Source organism: Mustela erminea, chromosome 18 (genome assembly GCF_009829155.1).
Source record: "Mustela erminea isolate mMusErm1 chromosome 18, mMusErm1.Pri, whole genome shotgun sequence".
Taxonomy (NCBI): Eukaryota; Metazoa; Chordata; class Mammalia; order Carnivora; family Mustelidae; genus Mustela; species Mustela erminea.
Genome location: NC_045631.1, coordinates 14,624,818 through 14,642,849, shown reverse-complemented (window position 1 = coordinate 14,642,849; position 18,032 = coordinate 14,624,818). Strand labels below are relative to the sequence as shown.

Below are 18,032 nucleotides of genomic sequence, written 5' to 3'. Positions count from 1 at the left end.
ACATATTTAATGCTTCCTAAGTAGATACTGTACTGTTACATTACCAAAACACCTCTACTCGGGGAATGAACATATACTTGTCCCCACATTTAAGACAAATCAAAATATTTCTACTTACCCACAAATAACATATTGCCTGTGTTTTATTTTTGCTCACCAATTCTTTATTATTTGTTGGATTAAAAGTAAGATAGCTCTGAAATATAAAGTATGGAAATATATTACATTATGACAAATTTTCTGTTTTTCTCTGGCTAAGTTAAACGTTAAAAATAAATAATATTGGAGGCGGAGTCAAGATGGCGGAGAAGTAGCAGGCTGAGACTGCTTCAGCTAGCCGGAGATCAGCTAGATAGCTTATCTAAAGATTCTAAACACCTGAAAATCCATCGGCAGATCGAAGAGAAGAAGAACAGCAATTCTGGAAACAGAAAAACAACCACTTTCTGAAAGGTAGGACCGGCGGAGAAGTGAATCCAAAGCGACGGGAAGATAGACCCCGGGGGGAGGGGCCGGCTCCCGGCAAGCGGCGGAGCAACGGTGCACAAAATCAGGACTTTTAAAAGTCTGTTCCGCTGAGGGATATCGCTCCAGAGGCTAAACCGGGGCGAAGCCCACGCGGGTTCAGTGTGGCCTCAGGTCCCGCAGGGTCACAGAAGGATCAGGGGTGTCTGAGTGTCGCAGACCTTGCGGGTATTGGAACGGGAAAGCCGGCTACAGAGACAGAGCCGACAGTAAGCTCACAGCTCGGTGTTACCTTGAACTGGTCGCAGGCTCGGAGAGCTCGGAGCGGGGCCGGAGGTCAGGCAGACGGGAGTAACTGGGCGCTGTTCTCTGAGGGCGCACTGAGGAGTGCGGCCCTGGGCTCTCGGCTCCTCTGGGCCGGAGACCAGGAGGCCGCCATTTGTATTCCCGTCCTCCGGAACTCTACGGAAAGCGCTCAGGGAACAAAAGCTCCTGAAAGCAAACCCGAGCGGATTACTCACCCCAGCCCCGGGTAAGGGCGGTGTAATTCCGCCTGGGGCAAAGACACTTGAGAATCACTACAACAGGCCCCCCCCCCAGAAGATCAACAAGAAATCCAGCCGAGACCAAGTTCACCTACCAAGGAGTGCGGTTTCAATACCAAGGAGAGCAGCAGAATTCCAGAGGAGGAGAAAGCCAAGCACGGAACTCATGGCTTTTTCCCTGTGATTTTTTTTTAGTCTTGCAGTTAATTTAATTTTTTTCTTTTTCATTTTTTGTTTTTTTTTTTTTCTCGCCTTCGGGTAAATTTTTTTTTTTTTAACTGTTACATTGTTCTTTTTTAACGATTTTTTACTAGTTTATCTAATATATATATTTTTTCTTTTTTACATTTTTCTTAGGTGTTTCCTTTTTTTTTTAATTCTTTTCTTTTCTTTTTTTTTTTTTCTTTCTTCCTTTTTGAACCTCTTTTTATCCCCTTTCTCCCCCCTCACGATTTTGGATCTCTTCTAATTTGGTTAAAGCATTTTTTCCTGGGGTTGTTGCCACCCTTTTAGTATTTTACTTGCCCCTTCATATACTCTTATCTGGACAAAATGACAAGACGGAAAAATTCAACACAAAAAAAAAAGAACAAGAGGCAGTACCAAAGGCTAGGGACCTAATCAATACAGACATTGGTAATATGTCAGATCTAGAGTTCAGAATGACAATTCTCAAGGTTCTAGCCGGGCTCGAAAAAGGCATGGAAGATATTAGAGAAACCCTCTCAAGAGATATAAAAGCCCTTTCTGGAGAAATAAAAGAACTAAAATCTAACCAAGTTGAAATCAAAAAAGCTATTAATGAAGTGCAATCAAAAATGGAGGCTCTCACTGCTAGGATAAATGAGGCAGAAGAAAGAATTAGTGATATAGAAGACCAAATGACAGAGAATAAAGAAACTGAGCAAAAGAGGGACAAACAGCTACTGGACCACGAGGGGAGAATTCGAGAGATAAGTGACACCATAAGACGAAACAACATTAGAATAATTGGGATTCCAGAAGAAGAAGAAAGAGAGAGGGGAGCAGAAGGTATACTGGAGAGAATTATTGGGGAGAATTTCCCCAATATGGCAAAGGGAACGAGCATCAAAATTCAGGAGGTTCAGAGAACGCCCCTCGAAATCAATAAGAATAGGCCCACACCCCGTCACCTAATAGTAAAATTTACAAGTCTCAGTGACAAAGAGAAAATCCTGAAAGCAGCCCGGGAAAAGAAGTCTGTAACATACAATGGTAAAAATATTAGATTGGCAGCTGACTTATCCACAGAGACCTGGCAGGCCAGAAAGAGCTGGCATGATATTTTCAGAGCACTAAACGAGAAAAACATGCAGCCAAGAATACTATATCCAGCTAGGCTATCATTGAAAATAGAAGGAGAGATTAAAAGCTTCCAGGACAAACAAAAACTGAAAGAATTTGCAAATACCAAACCAGCTCTACAGGAAATCTTGAAAGGGGTCCTCTAAGCAAAGAGAGAGCCTACAAGTGGTAGATCAGAAAGGAACAGAGACCATATACAGTAACAGTCACCTTACAGGCAATACAATGGCACTAAATTCATATCTCTCAATAGTTACCCTGAATGTTAATGGGCTAAATGCCCCTGTCAAAAGACACAGGCTATCAGAATGGATAAAAAAACAAAACCCATCTATATGTTGCCTCCAAGAAACTCATTTTAAGCCCGAAGACACCTCCAGATTTAAAGTGAGGGGGTGGAAAAGAATTTACCATGCTAATGGACATCAGAAGAAAGCAGGAGTGGCAATCCTTATATCAGATCAATTAGATTTTAAGCCAAAGACTATAATAAGAGATGAGGAAGGACACTATATCATACTCAAAGGGTCTGTCCAACAAGAAGATCTAACAATTTTAAATATCTATGCCCCCAACGTGGGAGCAGCCAACTATATAAACCAATTAATAACAAAATCAAAGAAACCTATAAACAATACTATAATAATAGTAGGGGACTTTAACACTCCCCTCACTGAAATGGACAGATCATCCAAGCAAAAGATCAGCAAGGAAATAAAGGCCTTAAACGACACACTGGACCAGATGGACATCACAGATATATTCAGAATATTTCATCCCAAAGCAACAGAATACACATTCTTCTCTAGTGCACATGGAACATTCTCCAGAATAGATCACATCCTCGGTCCTAAATCAGGACTCAACCGGTATCAAAAGATTGGGATCATTCCCTGCATATTTTCAGACCACAATGCTCTAAAGCTAGAACTCAACCACAAAAGGAAGTTTGGAAAGAACCCAAATACATGGAGACTAAACAGCATCCTTCTAAAGAATGAATGGGTCAACCGGGAAATTAAAGAAGAATTGAAAAAAATCATGGAAACAAATGATAATGAAAATACAACGGTTCAAAATCTGTGGGACACAACAAAGGCAGTCCTGAGAGGAAAATATATAGCAGTACAAGCCTTTCTCAAGAAACAAGAAAGGTCTCAGGTACACAACCTAACCCTACACCTAAAGGAGCTGGAGAAAGAACAAGAAAGAAACCCTAAGCCCAGCAGGAGAAGAGAAATAATAAAGATCAGAGCAGAAATCAATGAAATAGAAACCAAAAAAACAATAGAACAAATCAACGAAACTAGGAGCTGGTTCTTTGAAAGAATTAATAAAATTGATAAACCCCTGGCCAGAGTTATCAAAAAGAAAAGAGAAAGGACCCAAATAAATAAAATCATGAATGAAAGAGGAGAGATCACAACTAACACCAAAGAAATACAAACTATTATAAGAACATACTATGAGCAACTCTACGCCAATAAATTTGACAATCTGGAAGAAATGGATGCATTCCTAGAAACATATAAACTACCACAACTGAACCAGGAAGAAATAGAAAGCCTGAACAGACCCATAACCAGTAAGGAGATTGAAGCAGTCATTAAAAATCTCCAAACAAACAAAAGCCCAGGGCCAGACGGCTTCCCGGGGGAATTCTACCAAACATTTAAAGAAGAACGAATTCCTATTCTCCTGAAACTGTTCCAAAAAATAGAAATGGAAGGAAAACTTCCAAACTCATTTTATGAGGCCAGCATCACCTTGATCCTAAAATCAGACAAGGATCCCACCAAAAAAGAGAGCTATAGACCGATATCCTTGATGAACACAGATGCGAAAATACTCAACAAAATACTAGCCAATAGGATTCAAAAGTACATTAAAAAGATTATTCACCACGACCAAGTGGGATTTATTCCAGGGCTGCAAGGTTGGTTCAACATCCGCAAATCAGTCAATGTGATACAACACATCAATAAAAGAAAGAACAAGAACCATATGATACTCTCAATAGATGCTGAAAAAGCATTTGACAAAGTACAGCATCCCTTCCTGATCAAAACTCTTCAAAGTGTAGGGATAGAGGGCACATACCTCAATCTCATCAAAGCCATCTATGAAAAACCCACCACAAATATCATTCTCAATGGAGAAAAACTGAAAGCTTTTCCGCTAAGGTCAGGAACACGGCAGGGATGTCCATTATCACCACTGCTATTCAACATAGTACTAGAGGTCCTAGCCTCAGCAATCAGACAACAAAAGGAAATTAAAGGCATCCAAATCGGCAAAGAAGAAGTCAAATTATCACTCTTCGCAGATGATATGATACTATATGTGGAAAACCCAAAAGACTCCACTCCAAAACTGCTAGAACTTATACAGGAATTCAGTAAAGTGTCAGGATATAAAATCAATGCACAGAAATCAGTTGCATTTCTCTACACCAACAGCAAGACAGAAGAAAGAGAAATTAAGGAGTCAATCCCATTTACAATTGCACCCAAAACCATAAGATACCTAGGAATAAACCTAACCAAAGAGACACAGAATCTATACTCAGAAAACTATAAAGTACTCATGAAAGAAATTGAGGAAGACACAAAGAAATGGAAAAATGTTCCATGCTCCTGGATTGGAAGAATAAATATTGTGAAAATGTCTATGCTACCTAAAGCAATCTACACATTTAATGCAATTCCTATCAAAGTACCATCCATCTTTTTCAAGGAAATGGAACAAATAATGCTAAAATTTATATGGAACCAGAAAAGACCTCGAATAGCCAAAGGGATATTGAAAAAGAAAGCCAACGTTGGTGGCATCACAATTCCGGACTTCCAGCTCTATTACAAAGCTGTCATCATCAAAACAGCATGGTACTGGCACAAAAACAGACACACAGATCAATGGAACAGAATAGAGAGCCCAGAAATAGACCCTCAACTCTATGGTCAACTAATCTTCGAAAAAGCAGGAAAGAATGTCCAATGGAAAAAAGACAGCCTCTTCAATAAATGGTGCTGGGAAAATTGGACAGCCACATGCAGAAAAATGAAATTGGACCATTTCCTTACACCACACACAAAAATAGACTCAAAATGGATGAAGGACCTCAATGTGCGAAAGGAATCCATCAAAATCCTTGAGGAGAACACAGGCAGCAACCTCTTTGACCTCTGCCGCAGCAACATCTTCCTAGGAACAACGCAAAAGGCAAGGGAAGCAAGGGCAAAAATGAACTATTGGGATTTCATCAAGATCAAAAGCTTTTGCACAGCAAAGGAAACAGTGAACAAAATCAAAAGACAACTGACAGAATGGGAGAAGATATTTGCAAACGACATATCAGATAAAGGACTAGTGTCCAGAATCTATAAAGAACTTAGCAAACTCAACACCCAAAGAACAAATAATCCAATCAAGAAATGGGCAGAGGACATGAACAGACATTTCTGCAAAGAAGACATCCAGATGGCCAACAGACACATGAAAAAGTGCTCCATATCACTCGGCATCAGGGAAATACAAATCAAAACCACAATGAGATATCACCTCACACCAGTCAGAATGGCTAAAATCAACAAGTCACAAAATGACAGATGCTGGCGAGGATGCAGAGAAAGTGGAACCCTCCTACACTGTTGGTGGGAATGCAAGCTGGTGCAGCCACTCTGGAAAACAGCATGGAGGTTCCTCAAAATGTTGAAAATAGAACTGCCCTATGACCCAGCAATTGCACTATTGGGTATTTACCCTAAGGATACAAACGTAGTGATCCAAAGGGGCACATGCACCCGAATGTTTATAGCAGCAATGTCCACAATAGCCAAACTATGGAAAGAACCTAGATGTCCATCAACAGATGAATGGATCAAGAAGATGTGGTATATATACACAATGGAATACTATGCAGCCATCAAAAGAAATGAAATCTTGCCATTTGCGACAACATGGATGGAACTAGAGCGTATCATGCTTAGCGAAATAAGTCAAGCAGAGAAAGACAACTATCATATGATCTCCCTGATATGAGGAAGTGGTGATGCAACATGGGGGCTTAAGTGGGTAGGAGAAGAATCAATGAAACAAGATGGGATTGGGAGGGAGACAAACCATAAGTGACTTTTAATCTCACAAAACAAACTGAGGGTTGCTGGGGGGAGGGGGTTTGGGAGAAGGGGGTGGGATTATGGACATTGGGGAGGGTATGTGCTTTGGTGAGTGCTGTGAAGTGTGTAAACCTGGTGATTCACAGACCTGTACCCCTGGGGATAGAGTATTATGCCTCCATCAGAAAGGATGAATACCCAACTTTTGTAGCAACATGGACGGGACTGGAAGAGATTATGCTGAGTGAAATAAGTCAAGCAGAGAGAGTCAATTATCATATGGTTTCACTTATTTGTGGAGCATAACAAATAGCATGGAGGACATGGGGACTTAGAGTGGAGAAGGGAGTTGGGGGAAATTGGAAGCGGAGGTGAAACATGAGAGACTATGGACTCTGAAAAACAATCTGAGGGTTTTGAAGGGACGGGGGGTGGGAGGTTGGGGTACCAGGTGGTGGGTATTATAGAGGGCACGGATTGCATGGAGCACGGGGTGTGGTGCAAAAATAATGAATACTGTTATGCTGGAAATAAAAAAAAAATAATATTTATATTATATTAAATAGCTGATTAGGAATATAAAATGGAAAAGACAACAGCATTTTGTAAGCAATAGGAATGGAATTGAAACTCTGAGCATCAAAATTAATGGTCTCAAATGTGTCCCTTTTCTTATTTAGTCTTATTTATTATAATTCATCATCTGTAAATTGGAACAAGCAAAAGTAGCACAATATTCCCTAGTAACCTTTACCCTGTGTCCTTTTGGACAAAAACTGCTGCATATACATATCTAAATTTGACAAGGCCACAAGGTAACTTGGATTGAATGCAAACACTGGAAAGAGTTTCTGATTCTTGCCAACAGGGAGAATAGCATGGACTCCTGGCTCCCTTCTCATAAATCAACCCTGTGGTAACTATGCAAGTGAGGAACCCACAAAGTGCAGAAGGTGAACATCAGCCACACCACTACGGAGCTCCCTGGGGAGACTGAGGCATGTGTCCTGTGGGGGTATGTGTGTGGAAGGGACTGGCTGTGGCCTGAGGTGAAGAGAGGCGGGGGCAGCTCTGGGAGACAGCTTCTAGAAACATGACTTAAGTTACCTTCCTGCCACCTCCACACCATCACCTACTCCTTGCCTACTCCAAGAATGTGAAGGCCCAGTGCCAATGTTTGAGAAGTAATTCCAGGACATCTCATTAGCCTTGGCAGGGGCGGGAGGAATGGGGTGGCGGGGGTGGGGGGCAGAACTGTTGGAAGTAAATGCATGGACAAATCTTCAAAAAGGCTGAAAATCAGCCTCAAATCACTACGATTTGTGATGCAATTAATCAGTTAATCTTGTTAACTTTGCCAGATGCCAGCAAGAAGCAAAAGTGAGTCTTCCTTGGAGGAAGGTACCATCCTGAGTATCAAATTATTCCTAGACTTCTTAAAGCATGACACTGAGCATCCAATGAAACACAACCAGGCATATGAAAAAGACATTTCCAAACGACTGACAATTGAGAGGGAAACAACCATCAGCAAGAGACCCCAGGAGATGCATGCATAACATTGACACGCAGACTTGACAATAACTGTGGTCACGATGTGCCAGAGAGTAGAGGGCAAGATGGGCGATCTCAGCAGTAACTCTATTTTTAAAAAGAATCAAGTGGAAATTCTAGATCTAAAAACAAACAAAGAAAAACAAACAAAAAACAAACAAACAAACAAAAAAACCCAAAACTGATTTTAAAAACTTCAAAAGATAATTTAACAGAAAATAAAATATAGCCAAAGAAATAATTTGTCAGTACAATGGGAAGATAAATTGTAAGAGAAAATGTCCACACTGAAGGATAAAGACACAAAAGAACAGACAATATAGACAATAACAGAGATAGAGCACAAGACGGGTCTAATGTCTGTATAATTGGAGTACCAAAAGGAGAGGAAAGAAAAAAAAGGTGATAAAAGTGATGTTAAAAGTAGTGGGAGAGAATTTTGCAAAACTGAAGAAAGATACGATATTCCAAGTTCAAAGAACTCCAGGAGATACGTTTTTGTTTTTATTTTTGTTTTTTAGATTTTCATTTTTATTTATTTATCCTTTTTTTGTGAGTAATCTCTTTGCCCAACATGGAGCTTGAACTCACAAGACAAGATCAAGAGTCACATACTCCATTGACTGAGCCAGCTAGGCACCAATTTTGGATTTTAAAAAAAAAATCAACAACATATTCATATACATAGAGACACATCCTTAAAAACTGCTAACAATTAGCAGAAAACCTTAAAAGTGGCCAGAATGGGGCAGGAGGGGAAAGACATACATAACTTTCAGAAGATGGAACAATAAGATTGATAGTTGACTTCACAACGGAAATGGTGTTAAGTCTGAAGACAATAATATCTTCAACATATGGAAATAACTACCACCCTACAGCCCTATAGTTAGGGCAAATCGCCTTCAGAAACAAAGATAATTACTAAGTGAAACGAAAGCATATATCCTACAAAGACTTGTGCATGAAAGTTCATGAACCTTTGTTTTCAACAGCCACAAACAGGAAACAGAGCAAATGTCTTTTAACAGGTGAATCAGCAAATTGTGATATATCCATTTGATGACTACTCAGCATTCACATTTTAAAGGACACATAAAGAGGAATAAAGAGAAATAAACTATTTTTGCATTCATAGATCAATCTCAAAAATTAAATCAAATAAAAAAATTAAATTGAATAAAAGACATCAGCACCCTCCACAAAAAGAGTCCATTTCTGTAAAATTCCAGGGAATACAAATGGACAGACATTAATAAACAGGAGGGTAGATGCTGGAAGATGGGTGGAGGGGAAGCTTAGGGTTATCCCCATCACAAAGGGAAGCCACTCAAAGACTTGAAGTGAGAGAGTGGTATGTTCTGTCCAGCTCACTTAAGAACTGTCGCTCTGGCTGCTGCAGGATGGCAGGAAGGACTGGAACAAGAGTGAACACAGCTCAGCTGGAAGGATACTGTAGTCATGCAGGGAGCTGTGGTGGCCGTGGAAATGGAGAGGGGAAGAAGGATTTCGGGTGCATCTTGGGAGTGCACAGGACTTAAAAGTCATGGGAATGGATGAGAACAACCAGGAAGAAGGTGTCGCCATAAGAGGAGCTCCCACAACTCAACCCTGAGGATAGCCAGCATTTAGAAGGTGTGCAGTCAAAGAGGATAAGGCCACAGAGTAGCTCAGGGAAGGTTGTGAGCACAAGGAAGGTGTCTTCACCATTCCCACTGGGAATGGTGCTCATGCCAATGTAATAGTGCTTGCTTCACTTGGAAATACCAGTGACTGTGATAAGCACAGATTTGGTAGAGCTGTGGGTAGGTGGAAGACAGATCAGAAGAACCAAAATGTTCATCATCAGTAGGATAGATAAATGAGCTACATTATATTCAAAGTAGAAAAGACTAGATAGGCATGAAAATAGTGAATTATAGCTCAGTAATCAAAATGGATGAATCTCAGAAACAAGGCAGACAAAATGAATCAATTATGATTCCTGATATGCACCAAAAAAAACAAGTAAAACAAAATAGGATAGTGCTGACGGAGGGGCACCTGGCTGGCTCAGCCAGTAGAGCCCACAGCTCCTGATCTCAGGGTCCTGAGTTCCAGCCCCATGCCGGCTGTGGAGCCTACTTTAAAAAAGTGGTGGCGGGGACCCAGGTGTCTCAGTTGGTTAAGCATCCGACTCTTGATTTTGACTCAGGTCAGAATCTCAGACTCCTGAGTTCAAGCTCCACATCAGGCTCTGCACTCAGCCTGGAGTCTGCATGAGAGTCTTTCTCTCCCTCTCTTTCCACCTTTCCCTGCTCACGTTCTCTCTCTCTCACTCAAAAAAAAAAAAAAAAAAGTACTGAGAGATACTTGCTAGACAAAAGTATACAGGAAAGCATGGGAATGTGTAACACAAAATCTGGGACACTAGTTAACTAGTTAACCCTAGTTAACTTGGAGATGGGATTGTGGAAGGAGGACAAAGGGATTTCCAGGGTTTGGATGATTTTCTTTCTTCATCGGTCAGTAAACACACAGGTACCTTTTGTTTCATGCCTTAAAATGGACACATTTTGGATGTATGCCTCCTTTAGCAATTAAAATATAAAGAGATCAAATATTTTGGGCACAAAAGAGTAAATGAGACATGATGAAGTCAGAAAGCAGGCACAGACAGCACCTCAGAGACATGTAACTGTGAAGAGGTGCAGAGAGCCAGAGCCGGAAAGAGATGCACCGTCAGTGGTGCCCCCAAAGACAGGGGAAATGAACACATGTGTGTCTGCTCAAGGTATAGCCACAGAGGGAGGGAGAGCAGATCATTGCAGGAGAGGGCCTTGGGCGCCTGAGAGGAGAGGCATCTTGGGCTCTGACCACTCTTACACGCAGAGGAGCAGGAGACGGTGGTGAGGATGTAGCAGGTTGTAGGATGAGAGTGAGAACAGGCCAGTGTTTGTATCTGATGGCCACCATTCTCTCAACACAAAATGAGAGAGGTCATCAGCCAAGAGGAAGAGGAAGGGATGGGGAGGGATGAAGAGAAGGTGTGAGACAGTTCGCTCTAGAAATGAAACAGCCAGCCTACTAGAAAGCTGGGCTGTGCTGAGAGCTCGCTCACCCTTTGTGACTCAAGCCCAAATTGAAGGGCTCAGTCCAGCGGGGCGGGCAGGAATGTAGAGCAGGCAGAAGATGGCAGAATCCTTCCAGACTTGGCGCCTTGCAGCGCTGTCCACAGCACATTCCTCTGTGACTGAGATATTGGTTCATCTGTTCTGTCAAACTAGGCAGCCACTGGCCACAGGTGGCTGGGGAGTACTTGAAATGTAGTGACATCAAGGAAATGAATCTGCAGTTTTGTTTGTTTGTTTTTTTTTGTTTTGTTTTAAAGATTTTATTTGTTTAATTGACAGAGATCACATAGTGGTCAGAGAGGCAGGAAGAGAAATTGGGGAAGCAGGTGCCCTGATGAGCAGAGAGCCTGATGTGGGGCCCGATCCCAGGACCCTGGAATCATGACCTGAGCCAAAGGCAGCAGCTTAACCCACTGAGCCACCCAGGCTCCCCTGAATCTCTAGTTTTATCTCACTCTAACCGACTTAAATCCAAGTAGCCACATGTATTCAGCAAAGTTTCATGACACAAAATCCTACACATGGCAGATGTGTTTCTATAGACTAGCAATGAAAACCCACGAAGGGAATGAAGAACACCAGTCCACTTATGATAGCATAAAAAGACCTAGGAACAAACTTTCGGTGGAGGGTTTGTTTGCTGCAAAGGACACTGCTGAAGGAAACTCAAGAAGATGTAAGAGAATGGAAAGACAGCCTGTGCCCGTGGATTTTTTTTTTTTGTTTACTTGCTTTAAATATTTTATTTATTTGACAGACAGAGATCACAAGTACACAGAGAGGCAGGTGGGAGGTGGGGGGAAGCAGGCTCCCTACTGAGCAGAGAGCCTGATGCAGGGCTCAGTGCCAGGACCCTAGGATCATGGCCTGAGCAGAAGCTCAGTGGCTTTAACCCACTGAGCCACACAGGTGCCGCTGTGCTCATGGATTGTTAAGAGGACAACTGCACAAAGCAATCTACAGATTCAATGCAAGCTCTAAAAAGTCCCAGAGTGGTTTCTTGCAGCAACAGAAAAACTCACTATGGCCAGTGGCTACTTTATCAGCTCAGCTTATAAAAGCTGTGAGGAAATTTTTTGCAGAGACCTAGAGGGAAGGTGGGGGACCAGAAGGAGAGACATGGACATGAAGCTGCAGCATGGCATGTACCCGGCTGAGCCCAGTCACCCAGGACCTCTGACTGGGTTCTGGGTCCTGCACCCAGGTGAGCACTTTGCACACTGTCTGGCATATTGTAGGGACCAAGCAGCCGTGTGGTGAGCGAAGGGTGCAAGGATGAGTAAGACGATACAGAATGGAAGAGTAGACTTGGTGGTTGTCCTTGGCAAGTCGCTTCAAGCAAACTGAGACTAATAATTTCTGGGTCTCAGGAGCAGTTAAGAGCATGTCTAGAACAGGAAAGGCCGCTGTCCCATGACTTCAGACAAATTACCTAGTACTTAACAGTAGCAGTCCATTGTGTTACTAAAGAATTCCTTCCCAGCACGTTTGCATTGACTGTGTCAGATACTTGCTGTAACAAACTTAGCAGAACCTGGCACATAATACATGCTCAAGAAAATATTGCTCACTATCAAGAAGAGTAAAATGAGATCAAGGATATGGCTGTGTTTTTTTGGTTTGTTTGTTTTGTTTTGTTTTTACAAATGCTAGTGTACCATAACTGAATGCCAGCAAAACCAAAAATAGGTTTGGACCTGGGCTTGGTGTGACTGTAGACTAGCTTTGCACACTCAAACTGAACTCACCTGAGCACCATACTCTTTGAGGAGATTGAGGGTACATGCTGGCATTTCCATGGCTAAGGTCCACCTCCAGATGCAAACTTCCTGTGAGTGACAGCAGATGGAGCAGAATGAGAAGGTTCCTGAAGGCTGTTGATAAACCCGACACCTCTCATGGTAGCCATGTAACTTTGGCTCGGGAACATGGCACCATGAGCTAAACCCCAGAAAGAGAACCCCAACGAGGGGCCATGGGGTCCAGTCCTTCCCTGAGAGCATCACATCACCACGTCAACTGCTCACCAGGACCCGCTTGACAGGCCGGCCAGCCCACTGAGGCCACCTCCACGTGCCCCATATCTGAATTTCAGCATCGGAGATGGTTGCCAGATATTTGGCAACCCAGGTGATGGCTATGGCCCCGATGCCGTTGCCTTCTGGGCAGCTGTCAATATTGTGTGCACAGGAATGGTGCAAAACAGGACCAGGGAACACCCATTTGTGGAGGTCTGCCTTGCTCCCCGGAAGGACTCACTTCAAAAGTTATGGAGGAAACAAATGTGGTCCATCCATACAACAGACTGTGATACAGCCATACAAAGGAAGGAAGCATAGACCCCTTCTGTATCAAGGGTGGACCCCCCAGAACATCACATGAAGTAGAGAAGTCTGACACAAAGACCACACGTTGTTCGAGCTCATTGATTGAAGTGTCCAGAATTAGAAAATCCACAGGGACAGACTGGCATGTCAGTGGCTGTCAGGGGGAATGGGAGGGATGACTGAGGGCTTTAGGTTTTCCTTTTGGGATTTTAGAACTAGGGGCACCCAGCGGGCTCAGCTGGTGGAGCATGTGACTCCTGACCTCGGGTTTGTGGGTTCCAGCCCCACTTTGGGCATAGAGATGACTTTAAAACAGCAGTTGGAACTAGATACAAGCGGCGATGGCACAACATTGTAAACGCCCTCAATGCCACTGAATCACAGGCTTCACAATGGCGAATTTTACCTTATGTGAATTTTACCTCATTTTAAAAAATAATAAAACTAACTCAGCATTATGCAAACATGCTGTTAGTTCTCTTCATGAAGTCGACTGTCACCCACTATTGAGCGCTGATTCTGTGCCAGGCATGAAGGATGGAAATAAGAAAAAAAGATGCCTAGGACAATACCCCAGCTCTCAGGAAAACGAGTGCCCTCCCACCTAAGTGGGAATGAAAATAAGCACAGGCTTTCTAGACAGCAACTTAGCTGCATCTGTCAAAATTTTGAATGCACACACCCTAGGACTCAACAATTCCTCTTCTACAGCTTTTTTCCCAGAAAAACAATAGTGAAATTAAGCAGAGATAAATATAAAATCATGTTCATCATGGCACTGCTTTAATGGCAAAAAAATCTCAAAACACAAATATCCACGGATGTGGGAACTGTTTAAAAACATTATGAGATAACCATATAATGAAAAACTAGGCTACTTGCAAAAAGATTGAGGCAGGGGCACCTGGGTGGCTCACTTGGTTAAGGGGCTGCCTGCAGCTCAGGTCCTGGGATCAAGTCCTGCATCAGGCTCCCTGCTCGGTGGAGAGAATGCTTCTCCCTCTCCCTCTGCCTGTCACTCTGCCTACTTATGCTCTATCTCTCCCCCGTCTCTCTGAAAAATAACTAAAAAAAAAAAAAAAAAAAAAAAAGAATGAGGTCAATGTGGGAAGGTGACCAATATTTTGTGAAAAAAGCAAGTTGCCAAACAGTGTAGTTAACTTCATTCTGAATGAGGGAGAGAGAGTGCACACATTTCTAGACTCAGAAGAGTCTAGAGGAACAGATTTTAAACTAAACAAGGGTGACTCTGGCGATGGGTCTGGGTAAGGAAGGACTCACTTTTTCTTCCCTCATTCACTACTATACAATGTCACTGGCAAGACTGTAGAACCCTAAGAAGCAGGAAAAACCTTGTCACCTGCAGAATTAAATGAGATACTTAAATATCTAAGCGAGCCCGAGAGACACAACAGAAGCAAGGATGTGAGTGATGTGAGTGAGCGGCAGCACGGGGGTTGGGGGAGCGAAGGCCGGTGGTAGGACGTCCTGATCCAGGACCAAGGGCTGGTGGTTTCCCATTGTTTTTCATTACAGAGCTCTTGTTACAGGAAATACCAGCAGGCCTTGTAGGTCACTCCACGGCCCCAACTGGCTGGAACCAAGTCTGTGTCCCAGCTGAGGACCTGGCTGGTTCTCTGTCACTGGAGAAGGCTTCATCCCCCTGGGAACTAGCCCCCAAAATCATTTGAGAGAAGGCAGTCCTAACATTGCTGTGAATGACACCATGATGTCCTTAGTGGGGAACAGCATCTTATCCCTGCAGCTTTCCAGAATTAAAACAGAGAGCCAGTGATGTCAGCTGGGCCTGTTCTGTAAACATATTGGTGGGAAGAGAATCTGTTTATTTTGCTTAGGAATGGGTGATGTTTAAAAGAATTTAACATATCAGAGCCTCTGATAGATTAAATTTGTGACTCTAATTTAAAACCCGTCACTGATTCAGACTTGTAATTTTACATTCAAATCACACTGGTTTATAAACAGTATTAGAAAACTTAAGAGAACTTAAGATTTGCCATAGTTATGTCTAATTTATTAGATTTACAATAATTCTCTAAGTATGGGTGAAGGGTTTATTTTTAATCAGACTACTAAAAAACTTAGAGATAAAACCAAATATATTCAATTTCTAAGTGCAGTTTAAAAATTTTTAAAAAGAATTAGTAATCAAATCTGTGATTTGGGCCAAACATTAATCAAAACCTCCTTAAAGGCAATTATAAAAATCTGCTAGATTTATAAAAGGAGTAAGATTTATAAGTTGAATAAAAAAAACTTAAGGGAAAACTATGGTTCTTAGTTTATAACTTTAATAAAGTGAATATTAATTCTAAAACCAACTAATTTTTTTCTTGGTTCCAAATTCATCATTTACTATATCATAAAACTCACATTGACATATTGAATCATTAACCAAAGATGCACTTTACTTTGCAATTAAAAAGAAAAAAATCACTGCCAGAGTCACCCCTAGTCTAGTCGGGGAGACAGCTTTATAAGCAAGAGAAAAATCAACGAGGGGCGCCTGGGTGGCTTAGTCAGTTAAGCCTTCAGCTCGGGTAGTGACCCCAGTGTCCTGAGATTGAGCCCCACATCAGGCTCCCTGCTCAGCAGGGAGTCTGCTTCCACCTCTCTCTCTCTGCCTGCCTGCCTGACTACTTGTGCTGTCTACTTTGTCAAATAAATAAAATCTTAGAAAAAAGAAAAGAAAAGAAAAAAAGCAAAGAATAAAGCCTTTTTAGGGGGCCAGCCACGCCTGGGGAAGGGAGCTATCAGCAACAGTTTCAGAGAAGAGACACATGTAAGGCGCCCACCCTTCCTCCTGTGGACTCTATCACGGGATAGAACAACTTTCCCTCATGTGTAAGTCAGATATTCCACTACTTGCAGCTGGAAGTGTGTGACAGCCACAGGTGACAGCCAGGCACGTGGAAGGGGAATTCCACTTTCTGGGGGACAAGTTCCCATGACTGGGATGCAAGATGCGTTTTTCCCTCTATCTCAGGCTGCATCGGCAAGAGGCAGCCTCTGAAGGGTGTTCAGTAGGGGAATAACACAAACAGATTTTGCCTTTGTGAAGAGATCAGACTCAAAATGCTGTGGAAAATAACCAAATGATGCTACACGCTGATGTCCATGGATCTGTATTTAGGACAACAGCAAATGTTCTGGAAGGAAATACACCAAATTGACTACCTCCAGTATCGCCCTCGCCCCGCAAGGACGACAAGAACCCTGGTTCGGACGCATCTTCTCTCTCCTTATTTCCACAAGTCTACACATTTATATATGCTTACATGACCAATCAGTGAGCAGGGTATAGGAGGGAGCGAATCAGGCTGTGCACCTAAACAAACAACTTTGCTAGCAACCAATGCTGTTTACTTCCTCTTTGGTCGTTCCGCTTAGTCTCATGAGGCAATCCTAAACTGGCAACTAGCCAGGCGCCATCTTTTATTGGCGGAGGCTGCCCAGGCCAGGGGCCTGCCTCCAACATCTCCCCCTTTTTTCTTTTATGGCAGGGATCGTGCCTGTCTTAGGTTGTCAGTGGAGGGGAATATCCTTACCCGTCATCAGACGGCAGATATCAATGATCTGCGTCCTGTCTTAGGTTGGTATATTTCCCCCACCAATCTTACCCATCGTTGACTACCGATCCAGCATACTTAGCCACACTTGGGGGGATGTTCCAGCCTCGATGGCTAATAAGGCCTGCACCATGGCTTGCTGTTGCCTAGGTTGCTGTCGCCTCCAAATTTGCAGTTTCCTTACTAGCAGAATCAAGCCCACTACGAGGATTATCATCAGACCAATTACACTAGCCCATTGTTTCGTAAAGGTTAACACTTCTTGCAATGTTTTGATTGTCTCTGGGAGGGTTGCAAGCTCAACTCTGGTGTTATTTATCCTTGTTATGCCGAGTAGCAGGTGCTGAGTATAGTTTTGGAATTCTGCGGACTAATTCCCCTGCAAGTATTGGGAGAGCTGTCGGGAGACATTCTGTAAGTCACTCATATTAGTATAGGCTATGGGAGTTACACAAATCGCCGGGAAGGGTACTATACATCCCAGTCCCAATAGGGTCCCCCATATGTCCACTTGTTCTTGAACCAAATCCACTCTCTGGTTGACTATCAGGATTCCTGCTTGCAGATGTGCATTGATCTGAGTCTGTGTTTGAAGGGCAGCCGCCGTTCCTTCTGCAAGGTGTTCACAGCTTCCGCAGTGGGTATAGTTGCAGCAAGCGAGACTGCTGCTGCCGTGGCAGCTGCTGTAGATATAGACAATGCTTTCACAACGGCGGCTATGATACCAAAATATCTCTTCTTTCTGGATAGCACCACCGGTAATTTGTCCTCTGGAATGGAAACTAGGATAGGAACATGGGTAGGGATATGCATAATCACAGCCAGCTTGAAGGCCGTAACATTCCAGCACTGGGAAAGATAGCAATTCTTAGTGCAATTCAACGTATCATTCAGCTCGCTAGCATTTGTTATGAGGAAAAGGAATGGTGGAGAGACCCATATGGGAGTGGGCTGATAAGTAATATTATTGGGACAAGACACATTAACTGTTGTC

At 42.7% G+C, this 18,032-nt stretch overlaps 1 pseudogene; it reads right to left on the bottom strand.

The window, feature by feature from the left end:
• The window catches only part of LOC116577978, a 55,391-nt pseudogene that overhangs the window by 25,892 nt on the left and 11,467 nt on the right, over nt 1–18,032 (bottom strand).